Here is a 14990-nt window from a genome sequence, read left to right as displayed (position 1 = left end):
TAGAAACATGGAGTTCATGAATGGCCCAGCAAAGTCAATATGCACTCTTTGCAATGGTAAAGACGGCCACTCTCGTGGGTGTAAAGATGCCTGCAGAGGTGCATTTTGAACTTTGTGGTATCCCTAACAGTTTTTGGTCTAGTCTTCAGTCTGTCTATCTATTCCTGGCCATCACATGTAGCTCCAGGTGAGACTCTTCCCTGATGTCCTTCTAACACTCTGGTGTGCAGTTTAGAGAGAAAGACAGCAATGCTGTTCATGAGCAGGGATCCGAGATCTCGCATAGACACTCTGAATCTAGATCTGCGGAGGGAAGTGCAGAATAAACTGTTCAGCCAGTTGCCAAGTAAATCAGTGAGGAGCAGCGAGGTTGGACAGAAAGTTCTAGCGCATGATTGCTGAGAAAACAAGTGGACACCTGGTAGGATAGCTACAAGAACCATACCACTGATGTACACAGTGGATGTTGGAGATCATACAGGGAGAAGTCATGTGGACCAGATACTAGATGCTCAGCCAAAGAACGCAACAAGACTGACACATTGCATCTGCCAGACTTACCTCTCAGTGATGATCATGTCACTGACATCAACGTGACGCTTGCAACAGAGAAAGCTGTCTTTAACAAGACACCTGCCACAGGTCTAGAGGCACTGTCCTGAAAGAAACAGAGCGCCACGCTAAAGACTAGATCTTTAGTATACTGAAGTTAGTTATAGACTGTCATTTTTTTAAATCGAGCAAATATTGCTATTGTGAAATCATGTTTATTTGAAAATAGACTGTTAAAGGGAAACTGAATGTTTTGTTACATATACAGTTTTAATCTAGAGCGGGAGGAAATGAGTGTAGGGATCTATTTCTTTTAGTGCAATGACTCCGCTTAGCACTAATTATTGACTGATAACTTACCCATTTGTTGCTCTCGCTGCAAAGTGAGTATACACGTTAACTTCCCCTCCAAGTGCATATCTTTATTCATTTGATATCTAGTTGTACATCTAACCAAGGCTTTCGATATGTTCAGCAGAGAAGGCTTGTGGAAGATCATGGAGAAGTTTGGCTGCCCCAGCAAGTTCATCACAATCGTCCGGCAGTTCCACGACGGTATGATGGTGAAAGTTCTGGATGATGGCGACGAGTCGGAGGCCTTCCCAGTGACAAATGGCGTCAAACAAGGCTGCGTTCTTGCCCCGACTGTTCAATATGGTATTCTCTGCCATGCTGACAGATGCCTTCCGTAACTACGAAGAAGGAATCCACGTCAGGTACAGGACTGACAGCAGGTTGTTCAACCTCAGGCGCCTGCAGGCAGTTACAAAGGTGCGAGAGACTGTCATCAGAGACTTGTTGTTTGCTGATGACTGTGCACTCAACGCCAGCACAGAGCAGGAGATGCAGCGTGAAATGGACTGCTTCTCACAAGCCTGCAACAACTTCGGTCTCACTATCAGCACCAAAAAGACCGAAGTTATGTACCAGCCTGCCCCAGGAAAGCCATACCAGGAGCCGCGCATCACGGTGAAGGGCCAGAACCTCCAGGCAGTCGACAACTTCACCTACCTGGGCAGCATACTCTCTCACGCAGTGAATATAGACGCTGAGGTCAACAACAGGATTGCCAAAGCCAGCGCCGCCTTTGGGAGTCTCCGTGAGAGCGTCTGGGAGTGGAGAGGACTCAGCCTTACCACCAAGCTGAAGGTCTACTGTGCAGTGGTCCTTACCACCCTCCTTTACGCCAGCGAGACCTGGACTGTCTACAGCAGACACGCCAAACAGCTCAACCACTTTCACCTGAGCTGTCTCCGCAGACTCCTCCACATCAGGTGGCAGGACAAAGTCCCCGACACGGAAATCCTGGAACGAGCTGGGCTCTGCAGCGTCTACACCCTCCTGCTGAAAGCCCAAGCCAGGTGGGCTGGACATGTGGTCAGAATGCCAGACAGCCGATTGCCTAAACAGCTGCTGTACGGAGAACTGTGTCAGGGCAAGCGCTCAGTCGGGGGGCAGAAGAAACGTTACAAAGACTGCCTGAAAGCGTCCCTCAAAGGCCTGGGTGTCGACATCAACACATGGGAGACGCTTGCCCTCGACCGTCCTGCTTGGCGCAGCAAGATCACCACAGGAGCCCGTGCAGCTGAAGTCAGGCGCATCATCGAGGCGCAACGAAAGCGTGCTGTGCGCAAGGCCCGAGCAGCATTGTGACGAGAATACACATAAAATTAAGATGTTTGCTGGCCTGGGTTAGCATCAGTGACATCAGCAAGTGGTCTGCCACCTGCCCTCAGGGGAAGGAGAGATAAGGAACAATGGAGCAGCGTCTGGAGATGTGTAATGAAGGGACGGGGGAGAGAGAGCTGTCTGGAGCGGCTCCCCCCTTTGAACCTTGAACTGTTTGAAGTGATGGACAGGCGATGCCCCAGCAGGGGGATAAAAAGGGACAGGTTCGCTAAGGCAGGACACACGACACCCGAGGTAACGAGACCCTGGAAGCGGTACGCCTCTCACGAGTCGGTGAGAAGTACCAGACAACGCCCGGGGTGGAAAGGTACGATCAGCGGGAACCCGGTGTGTGTCCGCCCTTGCCTGGGTGCCGGGTTCACTGCAGAGGATCAACCGCATCTGGAGGAGGGGTCACAGTCGGTGACCTCAGGTGACATCACCAAGGACCCGCCCAAAATCGCCGGTCTGTGAGTGAAGCCGTGTCGAATGATCAGTTGTTCCTGTTCTCCCTCTCTCTCTCTTCCCCGCACGTTGTCCATCGCCATGGCAACGATTACTGCGAACTGAACTACTAAACTGGACTGAACTTTGAGTCACTTTGAAATTTGGTCATTTACCCCTAGACAACGATAGAGCTTGATTGATGCTGTTATCTTAATTCTGTGCACATGTGTGGTTATCATTGTTGAACTGTTGCATTTATTATCCTTTCGATTACTGTGTTGCTTGTTTCTTTAATAAAACTTTCTTAGTTCTAGTACTCCAGACTCCAACTGAGTGATCCATTTCTGCTGGTTTGGCAACCCAGTTATGGGGTACGTAACAGCATCCACTGCCACGACAGCACCCACCCACTTGTGTCCCACATGTGGGCGAGCCTTCAGGGCCCGGATTGGCCTCATCAGTCACCTCCGGACCCACAGCCACCAATCTCCCATTTGACTTTGAAGCCATGGTCATCTCCGACTACGAAGGATGAACAACAACAGTTGTACAGACCACAACAGATAATAACATGGGCAATGATAATCACAGAGAACGAAGTATACAAAAGTTGAAATGCATCTGAAAACAGACGATCAAAAAACCCTGAAATCAATTTGAAACACTCAGCAAGTCAGGCTGCAACTGTGGCATGAGAAACAGAGTTAACATTTCAGGTGGAAGATCCTGCATCAGACTCTGTAAATAAAGTCAGAACTGAAAACAATGATAAAAGGATAAAATTGAAAGTTTATTATCTGAGTGCATGCACAATTCAGAGGAAGCTGGATGTCTTAATATCACAAAGAAATAAACCTGACAGCTAATAGAGTGAGAATCTGATCAAGATTGGGAGGTGAATATTCCAGCATCTCTAATATTTTGGAAGGACAGCCAGAAAGAGTAAGGAAGTGAACTAGCTTTGTTAATAAAGGATTATTACAATGTGAAAAATCTGGCATTAGTTCAAAATAATCCATCTTTGCATAATAATGCATGGCTTGGGAAATATTATAAACAAAACCTCTTCTTATCAAGGTGAACAGTGAGAGTAATTGTCAGGCCTTCTATGAGCATCTGAACTATTGAAGGTAGCTGTTAAAATAAACATGAGTGACATGATCTTGATATTGATTGGAAAATCTAAATGAGCAAATAACAGACTTGAGGACAAGTTGATGAAGTGTTTTTGCATAATTTCTTAGAATAAAATGTGAGTTAGCCAGCAGATTGGCTTTTAAGACCTAATCATGTTTAATTATTTCATTGTCAAATATCCTCTGGAGAAAAGATGGAATATCATTATGACAGAATATCATAATCGGACTGGAAATAATATGTCTGAAACTATTATCTTAAACCTCCAAGAAAAATCAAACTTACATAAAACTATATAAAAGTACAAAGACAGTGATGGCTAGATTGGGATGGGAAAACAGGTTAAAAAGTAAGACAACTGATAAACTATGGCAGACATTTCTGAGAATATTTCGTAATGTGGCAAGCATTTGGTCCATGATGACAGATGAGAAAAGCTTGTTCATTTAGCTCAACAGCCATTTTTATTGTGAGAAGCACAAAAACAGACCGGGCACGATGACCGGTGAGAGAACCCACTCAGTCACATACAAATGGGGGAGGTGATGATCACACAACCTGGTAACAGTCAGGAGGACCCACAAACACACATGTGAATAACTGTATAACCCAAGCAAAAATGTAACAATAAGTGAACTTGAATATCCCACCATAATCCCACAAGAGCATTTTAAAAAAGGAACAATAAATAATGCTGGCCACTAGGCCACTCAGAATGCTGGGGGGGCGGGGAGCTGTCAACCATGCCCTCCGCCGCCCCCCCCCCCCACTCCACGCCCGGAACACTACGATAATTATTAACAAAAATATTATCCATTGAAAGAAAAAAAAACACTCAAATGAGAAGGAAGATCTATTTTTAGCAAATTAAAACTGTTTAAGATTATATAGAATAGAAAGAAAAAGCATTAATTATTGTACAGAATAGTGGGAGTCTAATAGATTGGGAATTTTTAACAAACGCCACATTACAGCTGAAAAAATGAGGAAGAAGCTAAATGATAAGAGTAAGTTAGCAAGAGATTCAAATGCAAATGCAGACAGTAATATCTTCTAAAGAATATGAAAGGATGGTATAATTAAAGTAAATATTGCGCATACAGAATAAGAATGGGAAATTAGAATTAGGAAATAATTACTGCAAATGACAGATTTTGAGCAAATATTTGTTATCTGATTTGATGACAGAAGATCCCAGTAAGAAGAAATGGAAGGCTACGTGGAAAGAAGAACTGGGAGGAACTAATAAAGACATGAGGACTAAAAGCTGGACTTGGCTATTCTGCCTCTCCTGTCTAGTCCTGCTTCTAGTTCTCACTCAATAGCTTCCCTGCTAATCTTACCTCTCAATGCCATTTTCTTCCATTAGCCTTTCCTCAATTCTTTTACTATTTAAAAATACAATTTTTTTTTCTGATGGGGCATTATGAATATTCAGGGAATATTCCCATTTCTATGTAATGATGGATATTGAGGAGGAAACAGCTGAGGAAGGATGGTATCAAGAACACAGTTCCTGCAGAGACCAGCTGGGGGCAAATGACTGACTAACAGCTACTATACTCTTATAATAACACCAGTTACTAAACTATTCTACAATTCAGGCAAAAGACTTGCTGCGGCTTCATTTCTTCATCCAGAAATGGTACAGAGAGACCTCTTGCTTTTTTACCTTCTCATTGGTGGATCAAGTCATAAACTCACTCTCACCTGCAAATGATTCTCCAACCAGATCCTGGGAGTACCTTCAGGAGAAAATGCTTTTTGTTCCACTACTGTTGCGATCATGGGGGGGACCTAATCAGTATTAGCCAATGTTGCAGAATTTTAATCTCCTTATCTGTACTCTTTCTTCTATGGGTAGTTCTGCAGTGCTTTTTCAAACTCATCTATTCTTATAGATCATGCATAGTACCCTTCTCTTTTCCCATCCTTCTATATTAGGCTCATCCAATTTCCAATTCCTTACAAATGAAATTAGATAGGTTGAATCCTATCTTCCTTTTCAAGATGGCTGGGGTCCTGTCAGCGTCCACAATCTACAGCTGCGCTCAAACTTTGGTTCTGCACGGTGGCGTGTTCCCATTCTTGGAGCTCGCCCATCAGCCGCGTGTTTGATATCTCCAGGAGCAGCCTCAAGATGGACACCTTCGGGGTCCGGCCCTGTGGACCCGATCTCTTGCCAGTGTCACGAACTGAAGTGCCGGGGGGGGGGAGCCGGAACATTGAGACAGTGTGTATGGCTGTCAGAGACCTCTGCACTTGAGTGATCACCCTCTCTCTCCCACTCTCGTTGGTGAATGAGTTTGCTCTTGACACTCAAAATAAAAGCAGTGCTACAGTCAGACTGTAACATCAAAACGGAGACTGCCTGTCTCCCCTCTCTCTGTGGAAGAAGTAATACCTCTGTCTCCCTTATTGGGGAGAGAGAGAACCAGAGGGATATTGAACTGTTGGGATGAACAGTAGTTTTAGATGGACTGAAGACCATGGTCTCTCTATGTGGCTTTGCTGTTGCTTGCATGGTAGGTGGTGGGGCTGCTGATGCTTTTTGCTAGAATAAGTGAGGGAAGGGGTAGGGGGAGAGGGGGGTTAACTCTGCTTGCGTGTGGGATGGGGGCAGGGGGCTTTTGGGATCTTGTGTTTTCCCTGTCATTCATTCTTTGGGGCTTTTCTTCTGTTTCACAGATGTCTGTGGAGAGTAAGGAATTCAGGTTGTATATTGTATACATTCTTTGATATTAACTGCAGCCACTGAACCATTGAGTCTGCAGACTGGGCATTTTTACAATTAGAAAATCTAATTGAAGTGCAATTCCTACTGGCACTTCAATTCTTTGGTCTTGAGAGACATTTTCGGGGCTGTTTAATTACTGCAAGGCACTAACTTATTAATTATAAATAAAGTTTTTTACCTACCTTGAACTAGCCCAGCCCATTAGAAGGCTAAATGTAGCCCAGATCAAAGCTCCCATGCCAAGGCCAATAGTTTTTAAAATGGGAATAACTGAGACATTCCCTAGAAGAAATGAAATACTGTAATCAAAAACATTCTAATGTTTGTTAAAATACTGTTACAGGATTCTGCTTTCTTTCTTCATGAAGAAGCCTCATTAGTTACCCAGAGACATCACCATTAGCGTATATTAAAAAAAACTGACCATTTCTGTATCATCTAGAAGTCTTACTGCAATACTAGTCACAAAAAGAAATGTAATTACATTTGGGTTCAAAGATCAGATTTTCCACACATTTCCCCAAATGTTTTAATCATTAAGCTTCTCATCTCCAGTCCTAATCTGCATCCAGTTAAACATACAGCAGAGGCCCCCGGCAAGTGACCCCTGGCAAATTAATAGTGGAGGAAATAGCCAGGGGAATGCTGGCTTCCTCAGCATGAAGTAGGTTTACAGCGGAAAAATCTGCAGGAAGTAGAAAGGAAGCTCACAGTCCAAAGGGGAAATGGCCTCCCAGAAAATTCAGTTGAGACATTTTCTAATTAAAGTAGTTTTTAAAATTTCACACATTCTCACACTTCTGAATTTCAGTAGAACCTTAATAGAAAATAGCATCAAAGTTCAAAGTAAATTTATTATCAAAGTACATATACATAACCATGACAACCCTGTGAATCATTTTCCTGTGAGCATTCACGGTAAATACAAGAAACACAATTGAATCAATGAAAAACCATACTCAGCAGGATGGTCTAACAATCAATTTGCAAATGACAATGAACGGTGCAAATACAAAATTAAAAAATGAAATAATGATATTAATACATAAAGCAATAAATATCAAGATGAAGAATTGTTGCAAGTGAGTCCGTAGGTTGTGGGAACAGTTCAGTGACGGGGTGAGTGAAGTTATCTCCACTGGTTCAAGAGCTTGATGGTTGAAGGTCAATAACTGTTCCTGAACCTGATAGTGTCAGTCCTGAGGCTCCTGCGCATTCTTCCTGATGGCAGCAGCAAGAAGAGAGCATGACCTGGCTGGTGAGAGTCCCTGATGATGGATGCTGCTTTCCTGCAACAGCACTCCATGTAGATGTGCTCAATGGCGGAGAGGGCTTTACTCATGATGTACTGGGCCATATCCACTACTTCTTGCAGGAATTTCCATTCAATTTTCCATACCAGGCTGTGATGCAACCAGTCCATATACTGTCCATCAAACATCTATAGAAGTTAGTCAAGTATTAGATGTCATGCCAAATCTTCCCAAGCTCCTGAGGAAGTAAATGCACTTCCTTCTCCTGAAGACAATAATCAGCTCCTTGGTCTTGCTGACACCGAGTAAGAGGTTGTTGTTATGGCACCACTCAATCAGATGTTCAATCTCCCTCCTATATGCTGATTTGTCACCACTTTTGATTTGCCCAGTGACAGTGGTGTTGTCAGCAAACTTAAATATGGCATTGGAGCTGTGCTTAACCTCACAGTCGTAAGTGTAAAGTGAGAAGAGCAACTGGTTAAGCACAGAGCCTTTTGGTGCACCTGTGCCGATGGGGATGTTTTTGCCAATCTAAACTGACTGGGGTCTTCAAGTGAGGAAATCGAGGACCCAGTTGCACAAGGAGGTTCTGAGGCCTGGGTGTTGAAGCTTATTGATTAGTTTTGAGGGGATGATAGTATTGAATGCCAAACTGCAGTCAATGAAGAGCATCATGATGTATACACTCTCACTCTCCAGATGTTGCAGGGTTGAGTGAAGAGCCAATGAAATGGCATCTGCTTTTAACCTGTTGTGATGGTAGGCAAATTGGAGGCGAGCCAAATCGCTTCTCAAGGTGGGGTTGATATGTTTCATCGCCAGCCTCTCAATGTGCTTCATCACAGTGGATGGAAGTGCTACTGGATGACAGTCACTGAGGCAGGTCACCATGCTCTTCTTAGGTACCGGTATGATTAAAGCCTGCTTGAAGTAGGTAGGTACATCAGTCTGCTGAAGTGAGAGGTTAAAGATATCAGTGAGCACTCCAGCCAGCTGATCTGCATAAGTCTTTGGAACTCGTCCGGATACCCTGTCTGGACCGACTGCTTTCCATGGGATGGCTTTCCTGATGGATACTCTGACATCAGCCTCAGAGACTGAAATCACAGGGTCATTGGGGACTGTGGGAGTTCGTGAAGGTGCCTCCATGTCAAAGCGAGCCTCAAAGAAATTGAGCACATCTGGGAGTGAAGCTTTGATCTCACCTGTGTTGCTTGGTTTCACTTTGTAGGAGGTGATAGCATTCATGGTGTCATAGAACACTACAGCACAAAAAAACCTGCACTTCAGCCCAAACTATTATTCTGTCCATCAGCTTGCACCAGGACCAGAGCCTTCCGTATCCCTCCCATCCATGTACTTACACAAATTTCTGTTAAATCATGAAATCGAGCCTACATCTACCACATCCACTGATAGCGCACTTGCACTCTTACCACCCTCTGAGTGAAGAAGTTCCTCCTCACATTCCCCTTTAACATCTCACCTTTCACTTTTAACCCATGACCTCTTGTTCTAGCCTTACCAAACCTCAGTGGAAAGAGCCAGCTTGCATTTGCCCTATGAATAGCCTCATGATTTTGTATACCACTATCAACTCTCCCCTCATTCTCCTACGCTCTAGGGAATAAAGTCTTAACCTGTTCAACTTTTTCCTACAACACTGGTCCTCAAGCCCCATCAACATCCTTGTAAATGTCCCTGTTCTTTTTCAATTTCATCAATATCTTTCCTGTAGATTGATGTCCAGAACTGGAGACAATCCTCCAAATTTGACCTCACTAATGTCTTATGCAACTTCAACATCACATTCCATCTCCTGTATGCAAAACTCTGATTTATGAAGGCGAACATGCCAAAAACTCTCTTTATTAATCTATCTACCTGTAACACCACTTTCAACAGATTATGGATCTGTGTTCCCAGATCCCTCTATTCTACAACACTCCTGTGCTCTGCTGGTCCTCCCAAAGTGCAATGCCTCACATTTGTCTGCATGAAATTCCATCTGCTATTTTTCATTCCATATTTCCAGCTGGTCCAGATCCTGCTGCAAGCTTTAATAGCCATCCTCGCCATCCAGTACACTCATAATCTTGGTGTCATCCAAAACTTTGCTGATCCAATTAACCACCTTATCATCCAGATCATTGATATACTGTAAATGACAAACAGCAAGGGGCCCAGCACCGATCCTTGAGGCACTCCACTAGGCCTCCAGTCAGAGAGATAAAAATTTAATACCACTCACTCTGTGGCTTCTCCCCAGAAACCAATGTCTAATCCAATTTACTACCTCATCTTGAGGGCTGAGCAATTGAACCTTCCTGACCAATCTCCCATGCAGGAGCTTGTCAAAGGTTTGCCAAAGTCTAAATAGAATTTCCTTCATCAACTTTCCTGGTAACCTCCTCAAAAACCTCTTTAAGACGGGTTAGACATGACTTACCAGGCATAAAACCATGTTTACTATCTCTAATCTGGGTAATTTTCTCTGGTGTTCAGAAGCCTCCAGTTGAAGGTGGCACTGCTGAATTTCAGTGACTACTTCCTGGTGTCCAATGAAACAAAGAAAACAACTAAATACTTTGCTATTCACACTTTTTCAGGTGCATGATCATTCCAAACAGTGTTCTGTGATTTCCCTGTCGAAGTTGAACCGATTCCCCTGTACAAGTGGGCATTTTTGCGGTGTGGGCTGGGGTATCAGAGGGGCAGGGTGGTTGTAGCAGGTCTGGGTTAGAGTTGATAGAGCAGACTTGGAGGCAATTCGATGTGCGAAGCTGAAACAAGGTGAAGTCGAGGAAAGATCCAAGGTTTGATTGATTTAAAAGCTGAGCCCAATTGGAAAGTGGGTACTGTCCAAATCATGCTGGCAGAGCCCAGGGGCATATCGAAACGGCAGAGAGCGAGGACAGCCCCAGGTTTGGACGATTTAAGCGCTGAGCCAGATTGAAATGGTGTCGGAGGCAAGGGATGGTCCGGTGTGATTAGCTGCTCCTCCTCACTGTGGACTGAAGCCGTGGCCTGCAACTAGTGGACCTCTGGATTGGCTTCCGTGATTCCTGACTTTGTGAACTTCAATTCGGAACGCTGTTTGTTTGCTTTTACTGTTTGCGTGATTTGTTTCTTTTTCTCTCTCTGCACATTGGGTGTTTGATGGACTTCTTTTATTTTTAATGGGTTCTATTGGGTTTCTTTGCTCGTGGCTGCCTGTTAAGAGACGATTCTCAAGGTCATATAAAGTATACATACTTTGAGAATAAATGTACTTTTGATCTTTGGCAGGCTGGATTAATAATATAAACTGAATAAACTAAAACTAAGCACTGTCAGATCCAGAAGAAATGGTGCCTAGTTGTACCACCCAGATGCAGCAACTAGCCCTGGAGTTGCATGGGAGGCAGCCGATGTAGATTTTTGTTAAATTTTCTTTGCTGCTGTTGGGTAATGTAATGGGCAACAAATGACATGTGTTGTTCAGAGTAGAAACTGTTCTACATAATTCACAAACACCATCATTGAGTTGTGTTCACTTTAAGAGATGGTGTCTGATGTAATGACATCAGCCAAAGGTGAATGCTTTTGGTTTTCTTGGTAATGGAAGTAAAGGGCTGCGGCTTTTGTTAAGCATATAAAACAACTCTCACATATCTTATTCAGAAAATCCTACACTGCTGACTCCAATACTCTCAGACAATTCCAGAGTTACCCAAAGGAACATCGACCAGCACAGTCGCTTTGGAGCTGCTGGAGCTCTGGGGGGGGGGGGGGCGGGCAGCATGCAACCACGTGGTTTGAAAGCCCAGTTCACGCTGCAAAAGATCATGGTGGACAATATTAAAGTTTACCAGTTTGTAGCCTCACTAAGTAGTTTTACTGCCGCCAAAGTGGCGAGTCTACTAGAAAATCCACCTGCACGTGATAAGCATGTCACTCTGAAAGCTCACCTATTACAGACTTGTGAACTATCTGAGTCTGAGCGTGCCATATAGTTGCTCTCCTTGCCCGGCCTGGGTGACGCTAGACTTTCAGACCTAATGGACCACCTGCTGTCTCTCCTGGGCAATCAATATCATCGTTTTGTTTTTAAAGAATTCTTTATGCAACGAATGCCTGATCAAGTTTACATAGCCCTCGCTAATACACCCATGAAGGACTATAGGGAGTGTATTAAATTGGCCGAAAATTTACACTCAGCCAGGTAGAGGTGCATCATTCCTCTTCCTTTCCCTGTCTCAATAAGCCCTGTCAGCAGAACCACCAGCAGACTCAGGCCCATGGCTCCAGCACGTACGCCAACCACTACGCAGCTTCAACAGTGCCAGCACATTGGTCATCAGAGGTCTGCGAACACCATGGGATCCAGCTGCCAGGGTTGTCTATTGTTCATTACGGACACCCTTTCAGGGCAGCCCTTCCTATGTGACATAGGTGCTCAAGTGAGTGTGCTGTTAGCATCGCTCATTGATTACAAGGCAGAGAGCGATGGACCCTCGCTACAGACCACCAGTGGCAGCAGGATCTGGACTTGTAGGACAAGATGCATAATACTCTGCTTCAGTGGGCAACGTTACATATGAGATTTTGTCTTTGCTAAAGCTGCTAGACCTCTCCTTGACACAGATTTGCTGTGTGCCAAAGGACTGTCAGTAGAAATTACAAACTGCTGAGTTGTGGACACAGAAGACTTTAGATCGTTACCCTGTACCCCCAGTAAATTCCTCATGAGGACTCTTGTCTCTGCATACACCACCACATGTTAATTCACTCGCCTGCTGGGTGGAACCCCAAACCTCACCAAGCCTCACCAAGCCCATATTTTCCACTACATTCAAAAGGCATGGGGTTGGGAACCGTATTTCCACAGCTGGCTCTCCAGTCTATGCCTATGCTTAGACTGGACTCAGAAAAGCTGGCCGGCGCTAAGACTGAGGTTACTAACATGGAAATGCTTGGCATTGTACGCAGGTTGAATAGCCCATGGGCTTCACCCCTCCATGTGGTCCGTAGTCCTGATGATGGTTGCCATTCATACAGTGATGACCGCTGCCTTAACAAGGCCACAACATCCAATCATTAACCAGTCACAGATATTAAAGACGTTTCAGCACATTTAGCAGAAAAGGTAATTTTTTTCTAGTCGGGGGCTATCATTAGGTGCCTGTGTGCCTGAAGACATTCCCAAATCTGCTGGTATAATCCCACTTGGCCTATTTGAGTTTCTGTGCATGCCGTTTGGGCAGACAAATGCAGCACAGACTTTCCAGCGACTAATGGATCCTGTGTTAGAAGTTTCAGATTTTCTTTTTGTTTATCTGAACAACATACTTGTTTTTTCGAACACGACTTACTGGTGCATACGCTTCCTCCCCCCAACACACCTATAGCCATCACTACTGACGCCTCAGACCATGTTGTGGGTGCTGTGCATGAGCTGTTGGCTGGAGGCACGTGACAGCCGCTCGCCTTCTTCAGCCGGCAGCTCCCTACCCCACCCCCGAGAGGAAGTACAGCCCGTTTGACCGTGAGCTTTTCGCTCTCTATCTGGCTGTCTGCCCTTTTTGTTTTCTACTGTAGTTGACCACAAACCCCTCGTGCACACAATGGCCGAAGTGTCAGATCCTTTGGTCTGCATGATAGCAGCCTGGCCTGGCCCACGTGTTGGAATTCACGATGGCATACAGCACGTCAAAGGGAAAAATAATGCTGAGGCTGATTGCCTCTCACAGCCTGCCATCGATGCCACTATGCTGCATGCCAGTCAACCAAGCTACCAACCTAGGGGTCCAGGCTCACAGGGCAGCAGTCACGGGCCGACATTTAGCTGACATCAAGTTGGAGGACACAGGAGTTTCACTCCTGTGCAATGTGTCAACTGGTCACCCTTACCCCATAGTGCCTGCAAACTGGAGACATGCCATTTATAACTACACTCACGGCCTGTTGCATTCTGGAGGGAAGGCTTCTCAGAAGCTGTTTGCTTTAAAGTTTGTGTCGAAGGGCCATAAAAAAGACTGGAGTGTAGCCTGTGTGTGTCGGTGGGTAAAAATTAACTGTCATGTTCAGGCACCATCAGCACCCTTCACGGTCCCTGAGTGACACTTTGACACGTCGATGTGGACCTGGTTGGCCCTCTACCTCCCTCCCACGGTTTCACGCATCTCCTTACCATGGTGGACCGTACCACCAGGTGGCCAGAAGTGAGCGAGGCCTGTGGTCGAGGCTTAAGTGTTCATCAATATCTGGGTTGCTCCATTCGGCACCCCATCTGTTATTTCTTCTGACTACCGTTTACCAGTTCACAACAGACCACAGCACATCATTTGCGGTCCAACGGCCTATGCAAGCATCTTAACTGTTCCTTAAAGGATCTCCCTGACAGATGAGTGTCAGCACGATCATCTCCTGCGGATCCTGCTGGGTTCAGAATGGCTCCGAAAGAGGGTCTGCAGCCCTCCACAGCTGAGCTGGTGTACAGGCAGCCACTACAGGTGCCAAGTGATGTTTATTCCCGAATGCACGACTGCCTGGTCGGCGTCTCAGCAGCTTCCGTCCTCCGCAGTGAACTCAATTCTTTTACACCTCTTCCTACTTCCCATCATGGCGTATAGCTCCCTTGGCTTCCATTTGACCTTTGTTCTATCTCGTTCATATTTGTCCACAATGATACAGATCAAGATCCCTTTAAGCCCCCTTACAATGGCTCGTTCCATGCTTTGGAATGGAAAAGAGGATTTTTATTGTAGTTAGGAAAGGTAAACCTGAATGTATTTCTATAGATCGCCTTCAACTGGCCCACCAGGACCTTGATGGTTCCACGACATGACCACGTGTGTTTCAGTACACCCCTGGACAAGCCAGAGGCATCGTGACAAGACCATGTACTGACACCGCTGGACGAGCCAGAGGCATCTGCTGTTACTCCAACCAAGGCATAAAGGACCCGAGCCAGGAGCTCATTCAAGCTCCAGCACAATGCCAGTTTTGGTGAATTCTGGTGGGGTGGGGGGCTCATGCAAGGCTAATGCAATGGGTGACAGATGACACATATTGTTCATTATAGAAACTGTTCTACATAATTCACAAACACCGTCATGGAGTTGTTGTGTTCACTTTAAGGGTCAGTGTTTGACATAATGACATCAGTGTAAGGTGACTGCTTGTGGTTTTGTTGGTAATGGAAGTAAAGG

The 14990-nt window shown here is 45.1% G+C and overlaps 1 pseudogene; it reads right to left on the bottom strand.

Annotated features, from left to right (window-relative positions):
• LOC134343479 (transmembrane protein 144-like) overlaps positions 1-14990 on the bottom strand; it is a 182142-nt pseudogene that overhangs the window by 132036 nt on the left and 35116 nt on the right.

Source organism: Mobula hypostoma, chromosome 3 (genome assembly GCF_963921235.1).
Source record: "Mobula hypostoma chromosome 3, sMobHyp1.1, whole genome shotgun sequence".
Taxonomy (NCBI): Eukaryota; Metazoa; Chordata; class Chondrichthyes; order Myliobatiformes; family Myliobatidae; genus Mobula; species Mobula hypostoma.
This window is presented reverse-complemented; position numbering and strand designations above follow the sequence as displayed.